Source organism: Pleurodeles waltl, chromosome 5 (assembly GCF_031143425.1).
Source record: "Pleurodeles waltl isolate 20211129_DDA chromosome 5, aPleWal1.hap1.20221129, whole genome shotgun sequence".
In the NCBI taxonomy this organism is placed as follows: domain Eukaryota; kingdom Metazoa; phylum Chordata; class Amphibia; order Caudata; family Salamandridae; genus Pleurodeles; species Pleurodeles waltl.
The window spans coordinates 1,372,307,556-1,372,333,083 of NC_090444.1; positions in this window are offsets into that span (position 1 = coordinate 1,372,307,556).

A 25,528-nucleotide genomic window follows, 5' to 3' on the forward strand; every position below is an offset into this window, starting at 1 on the left:
GGGTCCTGCAGGGATGAAAAAGCATGATTATTGCATCTGGGTGTACCATGATGGGCAATGGGTGGGTGACCGTGTACCCCAGTGCTTGCATTCCTGTGTGGGACCTTGTGTGATGATGGTTTAGGGGGGGTGTATGGGTATGTGCCATGGCCATGCATTGGTGATGGGTGTCCATGCTTTGGTGTTGGCAGGGCTTGGTGTTGGGATGGGTGGTTTGTGATATTGGGACATTTGTGAGGAGTAGGAGTGATGGGGGTGAGGGCGAGGGTGGGGGTATGTGATGGCATGCAGGTAGGGTGGGGGATATAGTAGTTATGGTTTGACTTACCAGAGTCCATTTCTCCAGCTACTCCTTCAAGGCCCTCAGGATGCAGAATCGCCAAGACTTGCTCCTCCCATGTTGTTAGTTGTGGGGGAGGAGGTGGGGGTCCACTGCCAGTCCTGTGAACCCGCAAGGTGGTGTCTGGATACCACGTAAAGCACCTTCCCCCATAGGTCGTTCCAGCTCTTCTTGATGTCATCTGTATTTCTTGGGTGCTGTCCCACTGCGTTGACCCTGTCCACTATTCTGCGCCGTAGCTCCATCTTCCTAGCTATGGAGGTGTGCTGCACCTGTGATCCAAATAGCTATGGCTCTACCCGGATGATTTCCTCCACCATGACCCTGAGCTCCTCCTCAGAGAACCTGGGGTGTCTTGGCCGTGCATGGGGGGGTGTGGGTGATGTGTGGGGTGGTGTGTGTTGTGATATGTGGGGTGAAATTTAGTGGTGTGTTGTGTGGGGTGCGTGGATGTTATGTGGGTGATGGTGTTGTGTGCCTGTGGATGCTTGGTTATAGATTGTAGTGTCTCTCTCTGGCCTTCTTTCGGTATTTTTGTCATAGGGGTTTGTGGGTGATGTTGGTGTGTGTTTTATATTGTATTGGATGTGTGGGAGTGGTGTGTGTATGTGTATCAGGTGTGTGTATTTGGAATAGTCTAATGTGATTGTGTTTTGTAAGAGTGTGTGTATTTTGAGCACGGCGGTGTGTACCGCCAATGGAATACCGCGGTTGAAAGACCGCCACGTGGATTCGTGGGTCGTGATAGTGTGGGCGTATTCCAGTTGGCGTGACGGTGGAGGTTTTGTTATCACCAGTTTATCACTGACCTTTGGTGTGGTGGACTTGTGTGGGTGTCTCAATTTTGGCGGATTCCGAGCTGTGCGTCATAATGGCCGTGGCGGAATTCCGCGGCCGCGGCGGTGTGTTGGCGGTCTTCTGCATGGCGGTAAGCGGGTTTTACCGCCAATGTTGTAATGACCTCCTTCGTTCTTTAAGTCTTTCCTAATCCTCGTCATTTAGTTTTGGTGCTCTGAGCGATATTGTGCACTGCGTTAAACCTTTTTACGATGGCTTCCTGTGTTGTGTTGTTGCCTGATTTCTCATTCACTGGGGATTCCAGAATAGATGAATCTGCATTTTTAAAACCCGTTTAGAGTCTTTATCTTTGTATACTTCGTGTTGGGTGCACCTAGTGAGATTCTGATAGTCAGTGAGATTTTTGACGGAGGCACCGAATTTTGGGAGTTAGGGTGAGGTGCAGAAGTCAGTATCCTTCCTGGGCTAGTAACACTTAAATAATTTTATATGGTGCCGCAATGCAGATTGTTAAATAGCAAGGTACAGCACTTTGGAGTGTAAGAGATTATTCTCAGCTCCCTTCTGTCTGTAATTTGGGTTGCTGTTGAGGTGGAGAAATTCTGGATCTCAATGTATGTAGTTTTAGAAGTAAGAAATGTCTGGACCATGCTTTAGAGGGAGCTGTATTAAATGGAGGTGGCCATCTTAGGGTCAGGCATAGGATTGGCAGGTCTGTGCCATATTTGCTCTGGTCAGTAGGTTAGTTTTTTATATTATAGGTTCCTACCCTTATAGAGAGTTGTAGAGTAGTGCCACTGTAGGAGGCTGGCCTGGCTTATAGTGGGTACCTGATGGTACTTACAGCTTGTGCCAGGTCCAGTTATCCCTAATTAGTAGATTAGTAGTGTTCTAGCAGCTTAGGCTGATAGAGGTAGCTATAGCAGAGCAGCTTAGGCTGAACTAGGAGACATGTAAAGCTCCTACTATACCACTTATATCATATAGCAATATATCATAAGAAACACAATACTCAGAGTTACTAAAACTAAAGGTACTTTATTTTAGTGACAATATGCCAAAGGTATCTCAGAGGTTATACTCCCTTAGGAGGTAAGTAAAATACACAAAATATACACACAAACCAAAATCAGGTAAGTAAACAGTTAGAAAAGTAGTGCAAACACTGTAGAATACAATAGGATGCAATAGGACACAATAGGCCTAGAGGCAACACAAACCATATACTCCAAAAGTGGAATACGAACCATGAATGGACCCCAGGCCTAGTGTAGTGTGTAGAGGGTCGCTAGGAGTGTAAGAAAACACTAAGAGTGTCCAGGATAACCCACCCCAAGACCCTGAAAAGTAGGGGTAAAGTTACCCTACTACCCCAGAAAGACAGTAAAGTCGAGATAGGGGATTCTGCAAAGGCAACAACTGACTGCAAAGCACTGAAGACGGGAGGTGCCAGGAACTTCTCCTTTGGTCAGAAGATGTCCCACGGCGTGCTGGAGGATGCAGAGTTGTTTCCACGCAGAAAGACCGCAAACAAGCCCTGCCAGCTGCAAGATTCGCGGTTGAAGAAACTGGGTGCTGCCTGGGCCCAGGAAGGACCAGGAGGTCGCCCCTTGGAGGAGGAGACAGAGGGAGCACTCAGCAGCACAGAGAGCCCACGCAGAAGCAGGCAGCACCCGCAGAAGCACTTGAACAGGCATTCAAGAAATCTGAGCATGGCGGTCGTCTCAACACTACAAAGGAGGGTCCCACGAAGTCAGTGGTCAACTCAGCGAGTTGAGCAATGCAGGACGGAGTGCTGGGGACCTGGGCTATGATGTGCACGAAGGATTCCTTGCAAAAGTGCACAGAAGCTCTAGCAGCTGCAGATCACGCAGTACACAGGATTAGTGTCTGGCATGGGGAGGCAAGGACTTCCCTACACCAAATTTGGACAGAAGGACCACTGGACTGTCGGGTCACTTGGATCCAGCTCCTGTGTTCCAAGGACCACGCTTGTTAAGATGAGAGGGGACCCAGAATACTGGTGATGCAGAAGTTTGGTACCTGCATTAGCAGGGGGAAGATTCCGTCGACCCACGGGAGATTTCTTCTTGGCTTCCAGTGCAGGGTGAAGGCAGACAGCCCTCAGAGCATGCACCACCAGCAAACAGTTGAGAAAGCCGGCAAGATTAAGCGCTACAATGTTGCTGGTAGTCGTCTTGCTACTTTGTTGCAGTTTTGCAGGCGTCCTGGAGCAGTCAGCAGTCGATCCTTGGCAGAAGTTGAAGAGAGAGATGCAGAGGAACTCTGGTGAGCTCTTGCATTCGTTATCTGATGAGAAACCCACAGGAGAGACCCTAAATAGCCCGTAGAGGAGGATTGGCCACCTAACCAGGTAAGCACCTATCAGGAGGGGTCTCTGACGTCACCTGCTGGCACTGGCCACTCAGAGGCCTCCATTGTGCCCTCACACCTCTGCATTCAAGATGGCAGAGGTCTGGGACACACTGGAGGAGCTCTGGGCACCACCTCTGGGGTGGTGATGGACAGGGGAGTGGTCACTCACCTTTCCTTTGTCCAGTTTTGCGCCAGAGCAGGGCCTGGGGGATCTCTGAAGCGGTGTAGACTGGCTTTTGCAAGGAGGGCACCATCTGTGCCCTTCAAAGCATTTCCAGATGCTGGGGGAGGCTACTCCTCCCCAGCCCTTAACACCTATTTCCAAAGTGAGAGGGTGTAACACCCTCTCTCAGAGGAAATCCTTTTTTCTGACTTCCTGGGACTGGGCTGCCCAGACCCCAGGAGGGCAGAAGCCTGCCTGTGGGTCGGCAGCTGCGGTAGCTGCAGTGAAAACCCCAGAGAGCTAGTTTGGCAGTACCCGGGGTCCATGCTGGAGCAGTTTGATGATCTTAGACATGTTACATGGCCATATTCGGAGTTACCATTGTGAAGCAATATATAGGTATTGACCTATATGTAGTGCACGCGTGTAATGGCGTCCGGGGAAATGGCCCTGAACTATGTGGGGGCACCTTTGCTAGTGCAAGGGTGCCCTCACACTTAGTAACTTTGCACCTAACCTTCAGCAAGTGAAAGTTAGACATATAGGTGACTTATAAGTTACTTAAGTGCAGTGAAAATGGCTGTGAAATACTGTGTGCATTATTTCAAGCAGGCTGCAATGGCAGTCCTGTGTAAGGGTTTGCCTGAGGTCCCTATGGGTGACAAAAGAAATGCTGTAGCCCATATGGATCTCCTGGAACCCCAATGCCCTGGGTACCTAAGTACCATATACTAGGGACTTATAAAATGGGGTCCAGTATGCCAATTGAAATTGGTAAATGAAGTCACTGGCCTACAGTGACAAATTTAAAAGCAGAGAGAGCATAAGCACTGAGATTCTGCTTAGCAGAGCCTCAGTGACAGTTAGGCACTACACAGGCATACACATTGGGGGCCATACGAACAAACACATTTTCCCATAGACACAGAATGGGTAAAACCATTTGCTACATCTGGCCCTAGGCCACAAACTATGAGCACTGGGGTCCTGGCTAGCAGGATCCCAGTGAGACTGGCAAAACACAGTGACACACACTTACAAACAGGCCAACAGTGGGGGTAACCATGCTAGAAAGAGGCTACTTTCCTACAACTTGGGGTTGTGTTTCCTTTGTGGTAGGGATAGTGTGTCACGTGTGTTGTGTGTGTTGTGCAATTTCTTTACACATTGCCTCTGGGTTAGGCCTCACTGCCCGTGCCAAGCTACAGAGGGGGTGAGTAGGGGTTATCCTGGGTGTATAACCCCCTTGCCCTGACTAGAGTGGGTGGGTTCTGCCTGGCTTAGGTGCATACCCTAGCCAACCAGAAAACCCATTTCTAACACTGTATCTCTATAACGACCTTCAACATGCTCTGCTTAAATCAGATGTTTCATAATTGCCTTCTACCTGATGCCGGATTTATTGTAATGTTTCATCATCTCACTTTCGAAATAATATAGATTTATAAAATATTATATTGACATTAATTAATATTGACACCAGCCTCACATTGATAATAATATCATACAAATCTGATGCCATCCAATGGGTACTTAGCTGTTGTCTAATTGTTATTGAAACTGCGTTTTGACCCACAGGCCGGACAATACAAAAATCACTAACATTTGTCCGCACTACCTGCGATACATTAACCTGGGGTCACATGACGGACTCACTTCGATATGTGTTGAATCTATGTTGAGAATATGCTAGCACTATCTGAACATTATGCTGCCACTGTGTGAACACTATGCTGGTACTAGGTTAATAATGGTAGGAAGCTGGCTCTGTATATAATATATCAAAGTGAGATACAGTGTGCAAAGAGTCCAGGGGTTCCCCAGAGGCTTAACAGAGGCTGAAGTAGATAATATTAATGCTCTCTTTGTGGTAGTGTGGTTGAGCAGTTAGGCTTATCAGAGGGTAGTTGCATTTGTTGTACACACACAGAAAATAGAAGAAGCACACACTCAATGACTTACCTCCAGACCAATGGTTTTTATATTGCAAAAATTAATTTTTAGAACCACAAGATTCACGTTGCAAGTAAGTTCCTTAAAAGTTTCGTATTTCACACAGGTATCAACAGTACTTTGTTTGAAATAGGTAAGTAATACAGTTTTTGAATTATTGGCGAAAAACTATTTTTAAAATGGACATTGCAATTTTTAAACAGTTCCTGGGGGGAAGAAAAAATAGATCTGTTTGCAGGTAAGTACAACACTTACAGTCTCAGTCTCTGGGTTTCAGGAAGTCCACTGGTTGGGGTTCAAGTTAACCCCAAACACACACTGCCAACAACACGGGCCGGTTGGGTGCAGAGGTCAAAGTTGAGCAAAATTAACGTGGGCTGCTATGGAAACAGGGGGTACTCGGAATCTGGTCAGCCAGCAGGTAAGTACCTGCAACTCGGAGGGCAGACCAGGGGGGACTAGAGGAGCACTGGAGGGGCCACAAGTAGGCACCAAACACACGCCCTCAGCAGCACAGGGGCAGCCGGGAGCAGGGTGCAATCAGGACGTCGGGTTTCCAATGCTGGTCTATGAGGAGACCCCGGGGTTTACTCAGAGAATGCAGGCGAGGTCGGGGGGAAGTCTTGGGCACACCACTGGTTGGACAGGGAGGAGGGCCGCCTGCTGAATGATGAGGCACCGGGGGTGGGCTTCTCCAAGGCCTGGGGGCTGCGGGTGCAGTGTGTTCTTTATGCATCGGTGGAGAGGTCAACCCAGGATGGGCATTTGCTCGCAATCGCCTGGGGACCCTCTATTGCGGGGTGGGCCACCTGGACATGGGCTGTGGGCGCCGGGTGCACAAGGGTCAGGACTCATGCATCTGGAGTGAGGGGGGAGTCCTTAGTTGTAAGTTTCTTCAGACAGAGTCGCTGTCCTCGGGAGTTCTTGGTCCTTTTGGATGCAGGGCAGTCCTCTGGAGTTCGCAGAGGTTGCTGGGCCTGCTGGACACGTCACTGGTCTTTTTGCTGGTTCTTTGAAGCAGGAGTCAGGCCGGTAGGGCAGGGGCCAAAGCAGTTGTTTTCTTCCTTCCTCTCTGCTGGGTTTTTCAGCTTAGAAGTCCTTCTTCTTCTTGTAGGTCACCAGGAATCTGGTGAGCTGGGTTCGGGGAGGCCCTTAAATCCTAGATGTAGGGGCGTGTTAGGGTTCAGAGAGCAGTAGCCAATGACTACTGTCCCTGAGGGTGGCTACACCCTCCTTGGGCCTTCTCCCTTTGGGGAGGGGATCACATTCCTATCCCTATTGGTCCCTGTCCTCCAAACCAAGATGGAGAATTCTGCAGGGAGGGGGTCACCTCAGCTGGGGTGGTCACTGCTCCCTGTTTTCCCTAATTTTCCCACCAGACTTACAGCCAACTGTGGGGTTTTGTCCAGGGGCGGGCATCTACACTAGCTGGAGTGCCCTGGGGCACTGTAACCCGAGCCTGGAGCCTTTGAGGCTGACCGCCAGGTGTTACAGTTCCTGCAGGGGGTGGGGTGTGAAGCACCTCCACCCAGGACAGGCTTTGTTTCTGACCACAGAGTGCACAAAGGCACTCACCCCATGTGGTCAGAAATTTGTCTGAAAGTAGCAGGCTGGCACAGACCGGTCAGTCCTCCACTAGCAGTTGGGCTAAGATACAGGGGGCATCTCTAAGATGCCCTCAGTGTGCATTTTTCAATAAATCCCACACTGGCATCAATGTGGGTTTATTGTGCTAAGAAATTTGATACCAAACTTCCCAGTATTCAGTGAAGCCATTATGGTGCTGTGGAGTTCGTAATGACAAACTCCCTGACTATATACTCATCATGGCTACACTGCACTTACAATGTCTAAGAATGGACTTAGATACTGTAGGGGCATATTGCTCATGCAGCGCTGCCCTCACCTGTGATATAGTGCACCCTACCTTGGGGGTGTAAGGGCTGCTCTAGGGGTGACTTACCTATGCCACAGGCAGTGGTTTGTGGGCATGGCAACCTGAGAGGGTTGCCATGTTGACATGGTCTTTTTCTCCCCACCAGCACACACAGGCTGCAAGGAAGGGTGCATGTGCTGAGTGAGTGGTCCCCTAGGGTGGCATAATACATGCTGCAGCCCTTAGAGACCTTCCTTGGCCACAGGGCCCTTGGTGCAATGGGTGCCTTTTACAAGGGACTTAACTGTGTGCCAGGGCTGTGCCAATTGTGGAAACAAAGGTACAGTTTTAGGGAAAGAACACTGATACTGGTGCCTTGTTAGCAGGATCCCAGCACACTTTCAATCAAAGTGTACATCAACACTAGGCAAAAAGTGTGGGGGGGTAACCATGCCAACAGTGGCACTTTCCTACAATAATATGTTGGTTCTAGGTAGACATCTTACTGATAACTTGTTGAAACTCTGTTGGCTTTACGTTGACGCTATGTTGATATTATGGTAGTACTACAATGACAGTAAGTGGAGAATTCACTGCAAACTGAATGTTATACTCCATAATTATGAAATACATTGGGTACCGTTTTTCGCAACTTTAACTGTTGACATAATAACATAACTCAGCAGAAATAATGACACGTGTCACCGACTAACACCCATCCCACAAATAGACACCTCAGTCACTTCAAATATTACACTTTCTATATACACTCCAACTACTATACCTGCAAACACATTAATATAAAGAACAGAATACACATTATCCACTTCCACTAAATGGCAACTAAGTCACTAGGCACCACTATGGAAACAATAACAGGCACTTGAGCCACCATACAATATAGGTAAACATACCATACTTAATACACACATGACTCTTAATACACACCCCATTTTATATAGGGTCGGGAAAGGCTGCACTCCAGACCTAGGCTTGACCACTCGTGGCCTCCATCGCCTCTCTTCCCCAAACAAATGGGCTGATCACCCTTATTTTGAAAGTCTGACATCACTATCCTGTCCTCAGAAGGTAGATGGCTTCTTAGTACATTACAGAAGGACAACACTGAAATTAAAGTCATGAGCATCTAAGCCCCCAGTATCGACAACCCTACCTTTTGGATGAATCTCCATAAAAACTCTCAACTTTGCCTCCCAACTGCAGAAAGATTCTAGAAGGAGATTTCAGTTTACCCTCGGACGCCACTCTTAACCGGAATTCTGCATGTCAATTTAAATTCAACAAATCCAAGCAAAAATGCTAAGCATAGAAAATTCTCTTAAACTTAAAGACATATGGAGACAATTCAATCGCACAGGGAAATATCACTCATTAGTCTCCCATCCGCACAATACATTCTCTCGCATCGATTAAATCTTAACTGACAAAACTCACATCCCAGCCACCTCCTTCCCCAACCACTGAACCAATCCTAGTCTCTGACCATGTCTTTATATCATTACTCCACGATATCTCTTGTAATAGATCAGGAACAAAAACATGGAGAATGAATGACCTCCTTGTGGAGGACCCTTCTTCAAGGAAATAATCAAAAAAGAGATCAATTAATACATAGAACTCAATAAGTCTTCTGGTCCAAATGCACATATCATCTGGGATATCCTGAAATGCACTATCTGGGGGCACATGATTAAACGTACTTGAAAGAAAAACTAAACAACATAGAGCTAAAAAAAAAAGAATTAGAGAAAGATCACAAATGCATCAAACACAAAACTCAATTAAACAATCTAATTAAACTCAAGTATGAATAAAACAAGATTCTGAGTGAGAAAGCCCACCCAAAAGTGCAAAGGCATCAATTTTTGTGGATGTAAGAAAGCTGGCAAAATACTTGCATCTTATTTAAAACAGACCCGCCAGAAGACGAGATTAACCTCTATAACCACTGAACATGGCGTCACATCAAGTGAGAAGGATATCCTAAATACCTTTGAAAAATATTACCATACCCTCTACTGCAAAAGTAATAACACATCTTATGACATATGCTTAAACTACCTCAACAAAATGAATGTAACTAAGATAAATGAATCAACAAAAGAATCACTAGAACAACCTATTTCCTACAAAGAAATCATAAACGTGATCAAAACAGTGAAAGCCAGGAAAGCTCCAGGCCCAGATGGCTTCCTGGCATCATTCTATCAAACTTAGGGTACCTCCCTAATCACTCCACTAGAAGACTTATTTGCCCACTTCTCCTCCACTGCCTCCGTTGAGTGCTCCGTCACGGAGGCAACCATGATTGTTGTACCCAAAAAAGGGAAAGACCCATCCAATCCCAAGAACTACCGACCCATGGCCTTCATAAACACAGACTGCAACATATATGCAAAGATCCTAGCCCTCAGAATAGAGTCCAGTCTCAAAAAACATAATACATCCCTCTTAATCAGGATTTATCAAAGGGAGATTCAGCACAGATAACAGTCCAGTGACTCTTCAGTCCAAGTTTGGTGGAGGTAAGTCCTTGCCTCCCCACGCTAAACTGCATCGCTGAGTACCGTGTGATTTGCAGCTGCTCCGGTTCCTGTGTACTCTTCCAGGATTTCCTTTGTGCACAGCCAAGCCTGGGTCCCCGACACTGTAACCTGCAGTGCACAACCTTCTGAGTTGTCCTCCGACGTCGTGGGACTCCCTTTTCTGACTTCGGGTGGACTCCGGTTCACTCCTCTTCTAAGTGCCTGTTCTGGTACTTCTGCAGGTGCTGCCTGCTTCTGTGAGGGCTCCCTGACTTGCTGGGCGCCCCCTCTGTCTCCTCATCCAAGTGGCATCATCCTGGTCCCTCCTGGGCCACAGCAGCATTTAAAAACCCTAACCGCGACCCTTGCAGCTAGCAAGGCTTATTTGTGGTCTTTCTGCGTGGGAACACCTCTGCAAGCTTCTTCACGACGTGGGACATCCATCCTCCAAAGGGGAAGTTCCTACTCCTCTTCGTTCTTGCAAAACACCAAGCTTCTTCCATCTGGTGGCAGCTCCTTTGCACCCTCAACTGGCATTTCCTGGGCATCTGCCCACTCTCGACACTGTCGCAACTCTTGGACTTGGTCCCCTTATCTTACAGGTACTCAGGTCCGGAAATCCACTGTTGTTGCTTTGCTGGTGTTGGTTTTCCTTGCAGAATCCCCCATCACGACTTCTGTGCTCTCTGGGGGTTATAGGTGCACTTTACACCTACTTTTCAGGGTCTTGGGGTGGGCTATTTTTCCAACCCTCACTGTTTTCTTACAGTCCCAGCGACCCTCTACAAGCTCACATAGGTTTGGGGTCCATGCGTGGTTCGCATTCCACTTTTGGAGTATTTGGTTTGTGTTGCCCCTATACCTATGTGCTCCTATTGCAATCTATTGTAACTTTACACTGCTTGCATTACTTCCTTTTGCTATTACTGCATATTTTTGGTATTGTGTACATATATCTTGTGTATATTTGGCATCCTCATACTGAGGGTACTCACTGAGATTCTTTTTGGCATATTGTCATAAAAATAAAGTACCTTTATTTTTATTATATCTGTGTATTGTGTTTTCTTATGATATTGTGCATATGACACCAGTGGTATAGTAGGAGCTTTGCATGTCTCCTAGTTCAGCCTAAGCTGCTCTGCTATAGCTACCTTCTATCAGCCTAAGCTGCTAGAAACACCTCTTCTACACTAATAAGGGATAACTGGACCTGGTACAGAGTGTAAGTACCCCTTGGTACCCACTACAAGCCAGGCCAGCCTCCTACATTGGTTGTGCAGCGGTGAGATAAGTACTTGTAACTACTTACCACTTTGTCATATTGTACTTTTCATAAGAGAATAATATACAAAACAAGTCCAGTGTATGTACACCTAACCAAAAAGTTTTGCTTTTCTCCTCTTACACTATCTGCTAAGTGCTGAAAAGTACTTCTAAACTTTCAAAAAGTTTCAAAAGTTTGAAAAAGTTTTTTTTTCTGTTCTTTAAAAAGTCCTGAAACGTTTTCTATCTTTTATCTGTCTCTAAACCTTCTTCTATCATGTCTGGTGTAGGAACTCCTCTTAATTTGGTCAATACAAGTTATGACCACCTTAACTTTAAGAGCATAAGGAGTCTCTGCATTGATAGAGGTTTAGTAGTAGGAAATAACCCTACTAGAGAATTTCTGTCTAATATGCTTATTGAGAATGATAAGGCCCACGGTGACACCTCATCTGAAAAGTTGATAGGTAGCTCACACTCTGACTCAGGGGAGCTCTTTGAGGGAGTGTTACAGAGTTCTCTTCCTAATCTGCCCCTTAGCAGACTTCCTAGCAATGCTGGTAGTAACAGAAGCTCCCATCATAGTAGGGATGTTTTTGTTCCTGGAGGCCAGGTTGTTAGAGTGCCAACTTTTAGGGACAGGTCTCCCTCTGCTCATTCCAATCTTTCTTCTGTGTCAAAACATTCCCAACCCACCCACCCTGATGACAAAATGTTAGAAAGGGAACTCAATAAGTTGAGAGTGGAAGAGACCAGGCTGAAGCTTAAACAGCAACAGCTGGCTCTAGACAGGGAATCCCTAGACTTAGAAAAGGAGAGACAGATGTTGGGGTTAGGACCCCATGGTGGCAGCAGCAGTATTCCTGATAGTAATCCTGTTAAAGAGCATGATTCCAGGAATCTGCACAAGATAGTTCCCCCTTACAAGGAGGGGGAGGACATCAACAAGTGGTTTGCTGCACTTGAGAGGGCCTGTATGGTACAGGGGTCTCTCAAAGGCAGTGGGCTGCTATCCTATGGCTATCTTTCAGTGGAAAGGGTAGGGATAGGCTCCTTACTGTTATAGAAAGTGATGCCAATAATTTTACAGTTTTGAAGAATGCACTCTTGGATGGATTTGGCTTAACCACTGAACAATACAGGATTAAGTTCAGAGAAACCAGAAAAGAGTCCTCACAAGACTTGGTAGACTTTGTTGACTATTCAGTGAAGGCCTTGGAGGGGTGGTTACATGGCAGTAAAGTTTCTGACTATGAAAGCCTGTACAATCTAATCCTGAGAGAGCATATTCTGAATAACTGTGTGTCTGATTTGTTACACCAATATCTAGTGGACTCAGATCTGACCTCTCCCCAAGAATTGGGAAAGAAGGCAGACAAATGGGTCAGAACAAGAGTGAGCAGAAAAGTTCATACAGGGGGTGACAAGGATGGCAAGAAGAAGGATGGCAAGTCTTCAGACAAGGGTGGGGACAAATCTAAAAATGAGTCTTCATCGGGCCCACAAAAACACTCTGGTGGGGATGGTGGGTCCAAATCCTCTTCTAATCAAGTAAAGAAACCATGGTGCTATTTATGTAAAGTAAAAGGCCATTGGACAACTGATGCCAGTTGTCCAAAGAAAAGCACCAAGCCTCCCACTACCACAACCCCTACTGCAACCTCTTGTGCCCCTAGTAATAGCAGTGGTGGTGGGAGCAAACCTACTAATAGCCAATCCAAGGGAGTAGCTGGGCTCACTTTTGGTAATTTAGTTGGGGTTGGTCTTGTTATGGAGACCACAGAGGCTGTGCTAGTCTCTGAAGGTGCCATTGATTTGGCCACCTTGGTTGCTTGTCCCCTTAATATGGATAAGTACAAGCAACTTCCCCTAATCAATGATGTTGAGGTTCAGGCCTACAGGGACACAGGTGCCAGTGTTACCATGGTAATAGAGAAACTGGTACACCCTGAACAACACCTACTTGGTCACCAGTACCAATTAACAGGTGCTCATAACAACACTCTTAGCCACCCCATGGCTGTTGTGAATCTCAACTGGGGGGGGTTACTGGTCCAAAGAAAGTTATGGTTGCCTCAGATTTACCTGTAAACTGTCTACTAGGGAATGATTTAGAGGCATCAGCTTGGGCAGAAGTGGAGTTGGAGGCTCATGCAGCAATGCTGGGCATTCCTGGGCATATTTTTGCTTTAACCAGGGCTCAGGCCAAAAAGCAAAAAGGACAGGGTGACTTGGATCCTGGAACAATGGACCAAGTGCTCCCTAAAGCTAGGGTTAGTAAAGGTAAATCCCTATCTACTATCCCTCCCTCTACAGATGATTCAACTTCTGAGGAAGAAGAATTTCCCCCCTGTGCAGAACCTTCACCAGAGGAGCTGGAAGCAGACACTGCTGAGCTTTTGGGTGGAGGGGGGCCTGCCAGGGAGGAGCTGAGTGTGGCACAGCAGACCTGTCCCACACTAGAGGGTCTAAGACAGCAAGCTGTCAAGCAGCAAAATGGGGATGTCAGTGACTCACATAGAGTTTACTGGGAGGACAACCTCTTGTATACAGAGGCAAGGGACCCTAAACCTGGAACAGCCAGGAGATTGGTCATTCCCCTGCAATACAGAGAGTTCCTCCTAACTCTAGCCCACGACATTCCCTTGGCTGGACATCTAGGGCAAATTAAAACATGGGAAAGGCTTGTCCCCCTGTTTCATTGGCCTAGGATGTCAGAGGACACAAAAGATTTTTGTAAGTCCTGTGTCACCTGTCAAGCCAGTGGCAAGACTGGTGGCACTCCAAAGGCTCCCCTTATTCCACTGCCTGTGGTTGGGGTTCCCTTTGAAAGGGTATGGGTTGACATAGTTGGCCCCCTTGACCCTCCTACTGCTTCAGGCAATAGGTTTATCTTGGTGGTAGTGGACCATGCCACAAGATATCCTGAAGCAATTCCTTTAAGGACCACTACAGCTCCTGCAGTGGCAGAAGCCCCCCTGGGAATCTTTTCCAGGGTGGGTTTCCCAAAAGAGGTGGTATCAGACAGGGGTAGCAACTTTATGTCTGCATACTTGAAGGCCATGTGGAAGGAATGTGGTGTAACATACAAATTCACCACACCTTATCATCCACAGACAAATGGACTGGTTGAGAGGTTTAACAAAACTCTCAAATGAATGATAATGGGACTCCCTAAAAAACTCAGGAGGAGATGGGATGTCCTGTTACCTTGCCTCTATTTTGCTTACAGGGAGGTACCCCAGAAAGGAGTGGGCTTCAGCTCCTTTGAACTCCTATTTGGGCACCCTGTAAGAGGTCCTCTAACTCTTGTAAAGGAGGGTTGGGAACAACCTTTAAAAGCTCCTAAGCAAGACATAGTGGACTATGTACTTGGCCTAAGATCCAGAATGGCTGAGTATATGAAAAAGGCCAGTAAAAACCTTCAGGCCAGCCAAGAGCTCAAAAAGCAATGGCATGACCAGAAGGCTGTTCTGATTCAGTACCAACCAGGGCAGAAAGTGTGGGTCCTGGAGCCTGTGGCCCCAAGAGCACTCCAAGACAAATGGAGTGGACCCCACATTATTGTTGAAAAGAAGGGAGAAGTCACCTATTTGGTTGACTTGGGCACTGCCAGGAGTCCCCTTAGGGTGCTCCATGTCAATCGCCTAAAACCCTACTATGACAGGGCTGATCTCACCCTGCTCATGGCAACAGATGAAGGACAGGAAGAAGAGAGTGACCCTCTCCCTGATCTCATCTCTTCCACAGAACAAGATGCTCTAGTGGAAGGTGTAGTTTTAGCAGATTGTCTTACTGCTGAGCAGAAAGACCACTGCATAAATCTCCTGGGTCAGTTTTCTGAACTCTTTTCTACTGTGCCAGGCACCACTTCTTGGATTGAGCACACTACAGATACTGGAGACAGCATGCCTGTCAAAAGTAAGATCTATAGGCAGCCTGACCATGTCATGGACTGCATAAAACAAGAGGTTCAGAAAATGCTTGAACTGGGAGTGGTTGAGCACTCTGAAAGTCCCTGGGCCTCTCCTGTGGTGCTTGTACCAAAGCCTCACTCTAAAGATGGGAAAAGAGAGATGAGGTTTTGTGTAGATTACAGAGGTCTCAACCAGGTAACTAAAACTGATGCTCACCCTATACCCAGGGCAGATGAGCTCATAGATACACTGGCATCTGCCAAGTATCTAAGCACCTTTGATTTGACTGCAGGGTATTGGCAGATCAAGTTATCAGAGGATGCTAAAGCAAAAACTGCATTTTCGACTATTGGAGGGCAGTACCAATTCACAGTAATGCCCTTTGGTTTGAAAAATGCACCTGCCACTTTTCAGACGTTGGTGAATACAGTCCTGCAAGGGTTGGAGGCTTTTAGTGCAGCATATCTGGACGATATAGCTGTCTTTAGCTCCACCTGGGATGATCACCTGGTCCACCTGTGGAAAGTTTTGGAGGCCCTGCAGAAGGCAGGCCTCACTATCAAGGATTCAAAGTGCCAGATAGGGCAGGGGAAAGTGGTTTATCTGGGACACCTGGTAGGTGGAGAACAGATTGCACCACTTCAGGGGAAAATACAGACAATCATGGATTGGGTTCCCCCTACAACTCAGACCCAGGTGAGAGCCTTCTTAGGCCTCACTGGGTATTACAGGAGATTCATTAAAAACTATGGCTCCTTTGCAGCCCCACTTAATGATCCCACTTCCAAGAAGATGCCTAAAAAGGTATTGTGGACAGCTAGCTGTCAGAAAGCTTTTGAGGAGCTGAAACAGGCCATGTGCACTGCACCTGTGCTAAAAAGCCCATGTTACTCCAAGAAATTCATTGTTCAGACTGATGCATCTGAATTAGGGGTAGGGGCAGTCTTATCACAACTCAATTCTGAGGGCCAGGATCAACCTGTTGCTTTTATCAGCAGGAGGTTGACCCCTAGAGAAAAGCGTTGGTCTGCCATAGAGAGGGAGGCCTTTGCTGTGGTCTGGGCACTGAAGAAGTTGAGGCCATACCTGTTTGGCACTCACTTCATTGTTCAGACAGACCACAAACCTCTACTTTGGCTAAAACAAATGAAAGGTGAAAACCCTAAATTGTTGAGGTGGTCCATATCTCTACAGGGAATGGACTATACAGTGGAACATAGACCTGGGAGTACCCACTCCAATGCAGATGGACTCTCCAGATATTTCCACTTAGACAATGAAGACTCATCAGGTCATGGCTAGTCTTATTGTCCTTCGTTTGGGGGAGGGGGGTTTTGTAGGAAAGTACCATCTTGCCTGGCATGTTACCCCCATATTTCACTGTATATATGTTGTTTTAGTGTATGTGTCACTGGGACCCTGCCAGCCAGGGCCCCAGTGCTCATAAGTGTGCCCTGTATGTGTTCCCTGTGTGATGACTAACTGTCTCACTGACGCTCTGCTAACCAGAACCTCAGTGGTTATGCTCTCTCTTTGCTTTCCAAATTGTCACTAACAGGCTAGTGACCAATTTCACCAATTCACATTGGCATACTGGAACACCCTTATAATTCCCTTGTATATGGTACTGAGGTACCCAGGGTATTGGGGTTCCAGGAGATCCCTATGGGCTGCAGCATTTCTTTTGCCACCCATAGGGAGCTCTGACAATTCTTACACAGGCCTGCCCTTGCAGCCTGAGTGAAATAACGTCCACGTTATTTCACAGCCATTTACCACTGCACTTAAGTAACTTATAAGTCACCTATATGTCTAACCTTCACCTGGTGAAGGTTGGGTGCAAAGTTACTTAGTGTGTGGACACCCTGGCACTAGCCAAGGTGCCCCCACATCGTTCAGGGCAAATTCCCCGGACTTTGTGAGTGCGGGGACACCATTTCACGCGTGCACTATACATAGGTCACTACCTATGTATAGCGTCACAATGGTAACTCCGAACATGGCCATGTAAGATGTCTAAGATCATGGAATTGTCACCCCAATGCCATTCTGGCATTGGGGAGACAATTCCATGATCCCCCGAGTCTCTAGCACAGACCCGGTTACTGCCAACTGCCTTTCCCGGGGTTTCACTGCAGCTGTTGCTGCTGCCAACCCTTCAGCCTGGTTTCTGCCCTCCTGGGCCTTGTATCGCTGATCCTGCCGCCTTCTCAACTGTTTTCCTGGTGGTGCATGCTGTTGGGGTAGTCTGCCTCCTCTCTGCACTAGAAGCTCCGAAGAAATCTCCCGTGGGACGACGGAATCCTCCCCATGCAACCGCAGGCACCAAAAGAACTGCATCACCGGTCTTCTGGGTCCCCTCTCAGCACGACGAGCGTGGTCCCTGGAACTCAGCAACTCTGTCCAAGTGACTCCCACAGTCCAGTGACTCTTCAGTCCAAGTTTGGTGGAGGTAAGTCCTTGCCTCCCCACGCTAGACTGCATTGCTGGGTACCGCGTGATTTGCAGCTGCTCCGGCTCCTGTGCAATCTTCCAGGATTTCCTTTGTGCACAGCCAAGCCTGGGTCCCCGACACTCTAACCTGCAGTGAACAACCTCCTGAGTTGTCCTCCGGCGTCGTGGGATCTCCTTTTGTGACTTCGGGTGAGCTCCGGTTCACTCCTCTTCGTAGTGCCTGTTCCGGCACTTCTGCGGGTGCTGCCTGCTTCTGTGAGGGCTCCCTATCTTTCTGGGCGCCCCCTCTGTCTCCTCACGGAATTGGCGACATCCTGGACCCTCCTGGGCCACAGCAGCATCCAAAAAACCCTAACCGCGACCCTTGCAGCTAGCAAGGCTTGTTTGCGGTCTTTCTGCGTGGGAACACCTCTGCAAGCTTCTTCACGACGTGGGACATCCATCCTCCAAAGGGGAAGTTTCTAGCCCTCTTCGGTCTTGCAGAATCCACAGCTTCTACCATCCGGTGGCCGCTTCTTTGCACCGTCAGCTGGCATTTCCTGGGCATCTGCCCAATCTCGACTTTGTCACAACTCTTGGACTTGGTCCCCTTGTTCCACAGGTACTCTCGTCAGGAAATCCACCTTTGTTGCATTGCTGGTGAAGGCTCTCATCTGGGTCTGAGTTGTAGGGGGAACCCAATCTATGATTGTTTGGATTTTCCCTTGAAGTGGTGCAATCTGTTCTCCACCTACAAGGTGTCCCAGATAAACCACTTTCCCCTGCCCTATCTGGCACTTTGAAGCCTTGATAGTGAGGCCTGCCTTTTGCAGGGCTTCCAAAACTTTCCATAGGTGGACCAGGTGATCATCCCAGGTGGAGCTAAAGACAGCTATATCATCTAGATATGCTGCACTAAAAGCCTCCAACCCTTGCAGGACTGTATTCACCAACCTTTGAAAAGTGGCAGGTGCATTTTTCAAACCAAAGGGCATTACTGTGAATTGGTAGTGCCCTCCAATAGTCGAAAATGCAGTTTTTGCTTTAGCATCCTCTGATAACTTGATCTGCCAATACCCTGCAGTCAAATCAAAGGTGCTTAGATACTTGGCAGATGCCAGTGTATCTATGAGCTCATCTGCCCTGGGTATAGGGTGAGCATCAGTTTTAGTTACCTGGTTGAGACCTCTGTAATCTACACAAAACCTCATCTCTCTTTTCCCATCTTTAAAGTGAGGCTTTGGTACAAGCACCACAGGAGAGGCCCATGGACTTTCAGAGTGCTCAACCACTCCCAGTTCAAGCATTTTCTGAACCTCTTGTTTTATGCAGTCCATGACATGGTCAGGCTGCCTATAGATCTTACTTTTGACAGGCATGCTGTCTCCAGTATCTATAGTGTGCTCACACCAAGAAGTGGTGCCTGGCACAGTAGAAAAGAGTTCAGAAAACTGACCTAGGAGATTTATGCAGTGGTCTTTCTGCTCAGCAGTAAGACAATCTGCTAAAACTACACTTCCACTAGAGCATCTTGTTCTGTGGAAGAGAAGAGATCAGGGAGAGGGTCACTCTCTTCTTCCTGTCCTTCATCTGTTGCCATGAGCAGGGTGAGATCAGCCCTGTCATAGTAGGGTTTTAGGCGATTGACATGGAGCATCTTAAGGGAACTCCTGGCAGTGCCCAAGTCAACCAAATAGGTGACTTCTCCCTTCTTTTCAACAATAATGTGGGGTCCACTCCATTTGTCTTGGAGTGCTCTTGGGGCCACAGGCTCCAGGACCCACACTTTCTGCCCTGGTTGGTACTGAATCAGAACAGCCTTCTGGTCATGCCATTGCTTTTTGAGCTCTTGGCTGGCCTGAAGGTTTTTACTGGCCTTTTTCATATACTCAGCCATTCTGGATCTTAGGCCAAGTACATAGTCCACTATGTCTTGCTTAGGAGCTTTTAAAGGTTGTTCCCAACCCTCCTTTACAAGTGTTAGAGGACCTCTTACAGGGTGCCCAGATAAGAGTTCAAAGGGGCTGAAGCCCACTCTTTTCTGGGGTACCTCCCTGTAAGCAAAAAGGAGGCAAGGTAACAGGACATCCCATCTCCTCCTGAGTTTTTCAGGGAGTCCCATTATCCTTCATTTGAGAGTTTTGTTAAACCTCTCAACCAGTCCATTTGTCTGTGGATGATAAGGTGTGGTGAATTTGTATGTTACACCACATTTCTTCCACATTGCCTTCAAGTATGCAGACATAAAGTTGCTACCCCTGTCTGATACCACCTCTTTTGGGAAACCCACCCTGGAAAAGATTCCCAGGAAGGCTTCTGCCACTGCAGGAGCTGTAGTGGTCCTTAAAGGAATTGCTTCAGGATGTCATGTGGCATGGTCCACTACCACCAAGATAAACCTATTGCCTGAAGCAGTGGGAGGGTCAAGGGGGTCAACTATGTCAACCCCTACCCTTTCAAAGGGAACCCCAACCACAGGCAGTGGAGTAAGGGGAGCCTTTGGAGTGCCACCAGTCTTGCCACTGGCTTGGCAGGTCACACAGGACTTACAAAAGTCTTTTGTGTCCTCTGACATCCTAGGCCAGTGAAACAGGGGGACAAGCCTTTCCCATGTTTTAATCTGACCCAAATGTCCAGCCAAGGGAATATAATGTGCCAGAGTTAGGAGGAACTCTCTGTACTGCAGGGGAATGACCAATCTCCTGGCTGCTCCAGGTTTTGGGTCCCTTACCTCTGTGTGCAAGAGGTTGTCCTCCCAGTAAACTCTATGTGAGTCACTGACATCCCAATTTTGCTGTTTGGCAGCTTGCTGCCTGAGACCCTCTAATGTGGGACAGGTTTGCTGTGCCACACTCAGCTCCTCCCTGGCAGGCCCCTCTCCACCCAAAAGCTCAGCAGTGTCTGCTGCCAGCTCCTCTGGTGAAGGTTCTCAACAGGGGGGAAATTCTTCTTCCTCAGAAGTTGAATCATCTGTAGAGGGAGGGATAGTGGGTAGTGATTTACCCTTACTAACCCTAGCTTTAGGGAGCACTTGGTCCATTGTTCCAGGATCCACGTCACCCTGTCCTTTTTGCTTTTTGGCCTGAGCCCTGGTTAAAGCAAAAATATGCCCAGGAATGCCCAGCATTGCTGCATGAGCCTCCAACTCCACTTCTGCCCAAGCTGATGTCTCTAAATCATTCCCTAGTAGATAGTCTACAGGTAAATCTGAGGCAACCACAACTTTCTTTGGACCAGTAACCCCCCCCCCCCCCCAGTTGAGATTCACAACAGCCATGGGGTGGCTATGAGTGTTGTTATGAGCATCAGTCACTTGGTACTAGTGACCAAGTAGGTGTTGTTCAGGGTGTACCAGTTTCTCTATTACCATGGTAACACTGGCACCTGTGTCCCTGTAGGTCTGAACCTCAACACCATTTATTAGGGGAAGTTGCTTGTACTTTTCCATATTAAGGGGACAAGCAACCAAGGTGGCCAAATCAATGGCACCTTCAGAGACTAACACAGCCTCTGTGGTCTCCCTAACAAGACCAACCCCAACTAAATTACCAAAAGTGAGCACAGCTACTCCCTTGGTTTGGCTATTAGTAGGTTTGCTCCCACCACCACTGCTATTACTAGGGGCACTAGGTGTAGCAGTAGGGGTTGTGGTAGTGGGAGGCTTGGTGCTTTTCTTTGGAGAACTGGCATCAGTTGTCCAATGGCCTTTTACTTTACATAAATAGCACCATGGTTTCTTTACTTGATTAGAAGAGGATTTGGACCCACCACCCCCACCAGAGTGTTTTTGTGGGCCTGATGAAGACTTATTTTTAGATTTGTCCCCACCCTTGTCTGAAGACTTACCATCCTTCTTCTTGCCATCCTTGTCACCCCCTGTATGAACTTTTCTGTTCACTCTTGTTCTGACCCATTTGTCTGCCTTCTTTCCCAATTCTTGGGGAGATGTCAGATCTGAGTCCACCAGATATTGGTGTTACAAATCAGACACACAGTTATTAAGAATATGCTCTCTCAGGATCAGATTATACAGGCTTTCATAGTCAGAAACTTTACTGCCATGTAACCACCCCTCCAAGGCCTTCACTGAATAGTCAACAAAGTCTACCAAGTCTTGTGAGGACTCTTTTCTGGTTTCTTTGAACTTAATCCTGTATTGTTCAGTGGTTAAGCCAAATCCATCCAAGAGTGCATTCTTCAAAACTGTAAAATTATTGGCATCGCTTTCCTTCACAGTAAGGAGCCTATCCCTACCCTTTCCACTGAAAGATAGCCATAGGATAGCAGCCCACTGCCTTTGAGGGACCCCCTGTACAACACAGGCCCTCTCAAGTGCAGCAAACCACTTGTCAATGTCATCCCCCTCCTTGTAAGGGGGAACTATCTTATGCAGATTCCTAGAATCATGCTCTTTCACAAGATTACTATCTGTAATACTGCTGCTGCCACCATGGGGTCCTTACCCCAACCTCTGTCTTTCTTTTTCTAAGTCTAAAGTTTCCCTGTCTAGAGCCAGCTGTAGCTGTTTAAGCTTCAGTCTGGACTCTTCCACTCTCAATCTATTGAGCTCCCTTTCTAACATTCTGTCATCAGGGTGGGTGGATAGGGCATGATTTGACACAGAAGAATGGTGTGAATGAACAGAGGGAGAAATGTCCCTAACAGTTGGCACTCTAACAACTTGACCTGCAGGAATGACATCCCTACTGTGATGAGAGCTCACATTAGTACCAGTTATGCTAGGTGGTCTGCTAAGGGGCAAGTTGGAAAGAATACCATCTAACATTCTTGCTGGGGCTGCCCCAGAATCAGAGTGTGAACCATCTCCTAAATTCTCAACAGATGTGCCAGCTAAGGCCTTATCATTTTCAATGAGCATGTTAATCAACAATTCTCTAAAGGGATTCTTCCCTACCCCTAAACCTCTATCAATGCAGAGACTCCTTACACCTTTCCAGCTAAGGTGGTCATAAGCAGAGCTGACCAGATCAAGAGTAGGACCTGTACCAGACATGATAGAAAAAGGTTTAAGGGACAGAAAAAGAAAGAACAAGTTTCAGAACTTTTTAAGGAAACAGAAAAAACTTTTTCAATTTCTTAGAAACTTTTTCAAAGTTTAGAGGTACTTTTCAGCACTTAGCAATAGAGTAAGAGAAGAAAACCAAAACTTTTTGGTTAGGTGTACATACACTGAACTTGTTTTGTATATTATTCTCTTATGAAAAGTACAAAATGACAAAGTGGTAAGTAGTTGCAAGTACTTATCCCACCGCTGCACGACCAATAAAGGGGGCTGGCCTGGCTTGTAGTGGGTACCAAGGGGTACTTACACTCTGTACCAGGTCCAGTTATCCCTTATTAGTGTAGAAGAGGTGTTACTAGCAGTTTAAGCTGGTAGAAGGTAGCTATAGCAGAGCAGCTTAGGCTGATCTAAGAGACATGCAAAGCTCCTACTATACCACTGGTGTCATACGCAAAATATCATAAGAAAACACAATACACAGATATACTAAAAATAAAGGTACTTTATTTTTATGACAATATGCCAAAAGTATCTCAGTGAGTGCCCTCAGTATGAGGATAGCAAATATACACAAGATATATGTACACAATACCAAAAATATGCAGTAATAGCAAAAGGAAGTAATGCAAGCAATGTATAGTCACAATAGATTGCAATGAGAGCACATAGGTATAGGGGCAACACAAACCATATACTCCAAAAGTGGAATGTGAATAACGTATGGACCCCAAACCTATGTGAGCTTGTAGAGGGTCGCTGGGACTGTAAGAAAACAGTGAGGGTTAGAAAAATAGCCCACCCCAAGACCCTGAAAAGTAGGTGTAAAGTGCACCTATATTCCCCAGAGAGCACAGAAGTCGTGATAGGGGAATTCTGCAAGGAAGACCAACACCAGCAATGCAACAAACGTGGATTTCCGGACGAGAGTACCTGTGGAACAAGGGGACCAAGTCCAAGAGTCGCGACAAAGTCGAGATTGGGCAGAGGCCCAGGAAATGCCAGCTGAGGGTGCAAAGAAGCTGCCACTGGAAGGTAGAAGCTGTGGATTCTGCAAGAACGAAGAGGGCTAGAAACTTTCCCTTTGGAGGATGGATGTCCCACGTCGTGAAGAAGCTTGCAGAGGTGTTCCCACGCAGAAAGACCACAAACAAGCCTTGCTAGCTGCAAGGGTCGCGGTTAGGGTTTTTTGGATGCTGCTGTGGCCCAGGAGGGACCAGGATGTCGCCAATTGCGTGAGGAGACAGAGGGGGCGCCCAGCAAGATAAGGAGCCCTCACAGAAGCAGGCAGCACCTGCAGAAGTGCCGGAACAGGCACTATGAAGAGGAGTGAACCGGAGCTCACCCAAAGTCACAAAAGGAGATCCCACGACGCCGGAGGACAACTCAGGAGGTTGTGCACTGCAGGTTAGAGTGTCGGGGACCCAGGCTTGGCTGTGCACAAAGGAAATCCTGGAAGAGTGCACAGGAGCCGGAGCAGCTGCAAATCACGCGGTGCCCAGCAATGCAGTCTAGCGTGGGGAGGCAAGGACTTACCTCCACCAAACTTGGACTGAAGAGTCACTGGACTGTGGGAGTCACTTGGACAGAGTTGCTGAGTTCCAGAGACCACGCTCGTCGTGCTGAGAGGGGACCCAGAGGACCGGTGATGCAGTTCTTTTGGTGCCTGCGGTTGCAGGGGGAAGATTCCGTCGTCCCACAGGAGATTTCTTCGGAGCTTCTAGTGCAGAGAGGAGGCAGACTACCCCCACAGCATGCACCACCAGGAAAACAGTCGAGAAGGCAGCAGGATCAGTGATACAAGGTTGCAGTAGTTGTCTTTGCTACTTTGTTGCGGTTTTGCAGGCGTCCTGAGCAGTCAGCGGTCGATTCCTTGGCAGAAGGTGAAGAGAGAGATGCAGAGGAACTCTGATGAGCTCTTGCATTCGTTATCTAAAGAATTCCCCAAAGCAGAGACCCTAAATAGCCAGAAAAGGAGGTTTGGCTACCTAGGAAGGAGGATAGGCTAGCAACACAGGTAAGAGCCTATCAGAAGGAGTCTCTGACGTCACCTGCTGGCACTGGCCACTCAGAGCAGTCCAGTGTGCCAGCAGCACCTCTGTTTCCAAGATGGCAGAGGTCTGGAGCACACTGGAGGAGCTCTGGGCACCTCCCCTGGGAGGTGCAGGTCAGGGGAGTGGTCACTCCCCTTTCCTTTGTCCAGTTTCGCGCCAGAGCAGGGCTGGGGGATCCCTGAACCGGTGTAGACTGGCTTATGCAGAGATGGGCACCATCTGTGCCCATCAAAGCGTTTCCAGAGGCTGGGGGAGGTTACTCCTCCCCAGCCCTGACACCTTTTTCCAAAGGGAGAGGGTGTAACACCCTCTCTCTGAGGAAGTCCTTTGTTCTGCCTTACCGGGCCAAGCCTGGCTGGACCCCAGGAGGGCAGAAACCTGGCTGAGGGGTTGTCAGCAGCAGCAGCTGCATTGAAACCCCGGGAAAGGTAGTTTGGCAGTACCCGGGTCTGTGCTAGAGACTCGGGGGATCATGTACAATTCCATGATCTTAGACATGTTACATGGCCACGTTCAGAGTTACCATTGTGACGCTATACATAGGTAGTGACCTATGTCCAGTGCACGCGTGTAATGGTGTCCCCGCACTCACAAAGTCTGGGGAATTTGCCCTGAACGATGTGGGGGCACCTTGGCTAGTGCCAGGAGGCCCACACATTAAGTAACTTAGCACCCAACCTTTACCAGGTAATGGTTAGACATATAGGTGACTTATAAGTTACTTAAGTGCAGTGGTAAATGGCTGTGAAATAACGTGGACGTTATTTCACTCAGGCTGCAGTGGCA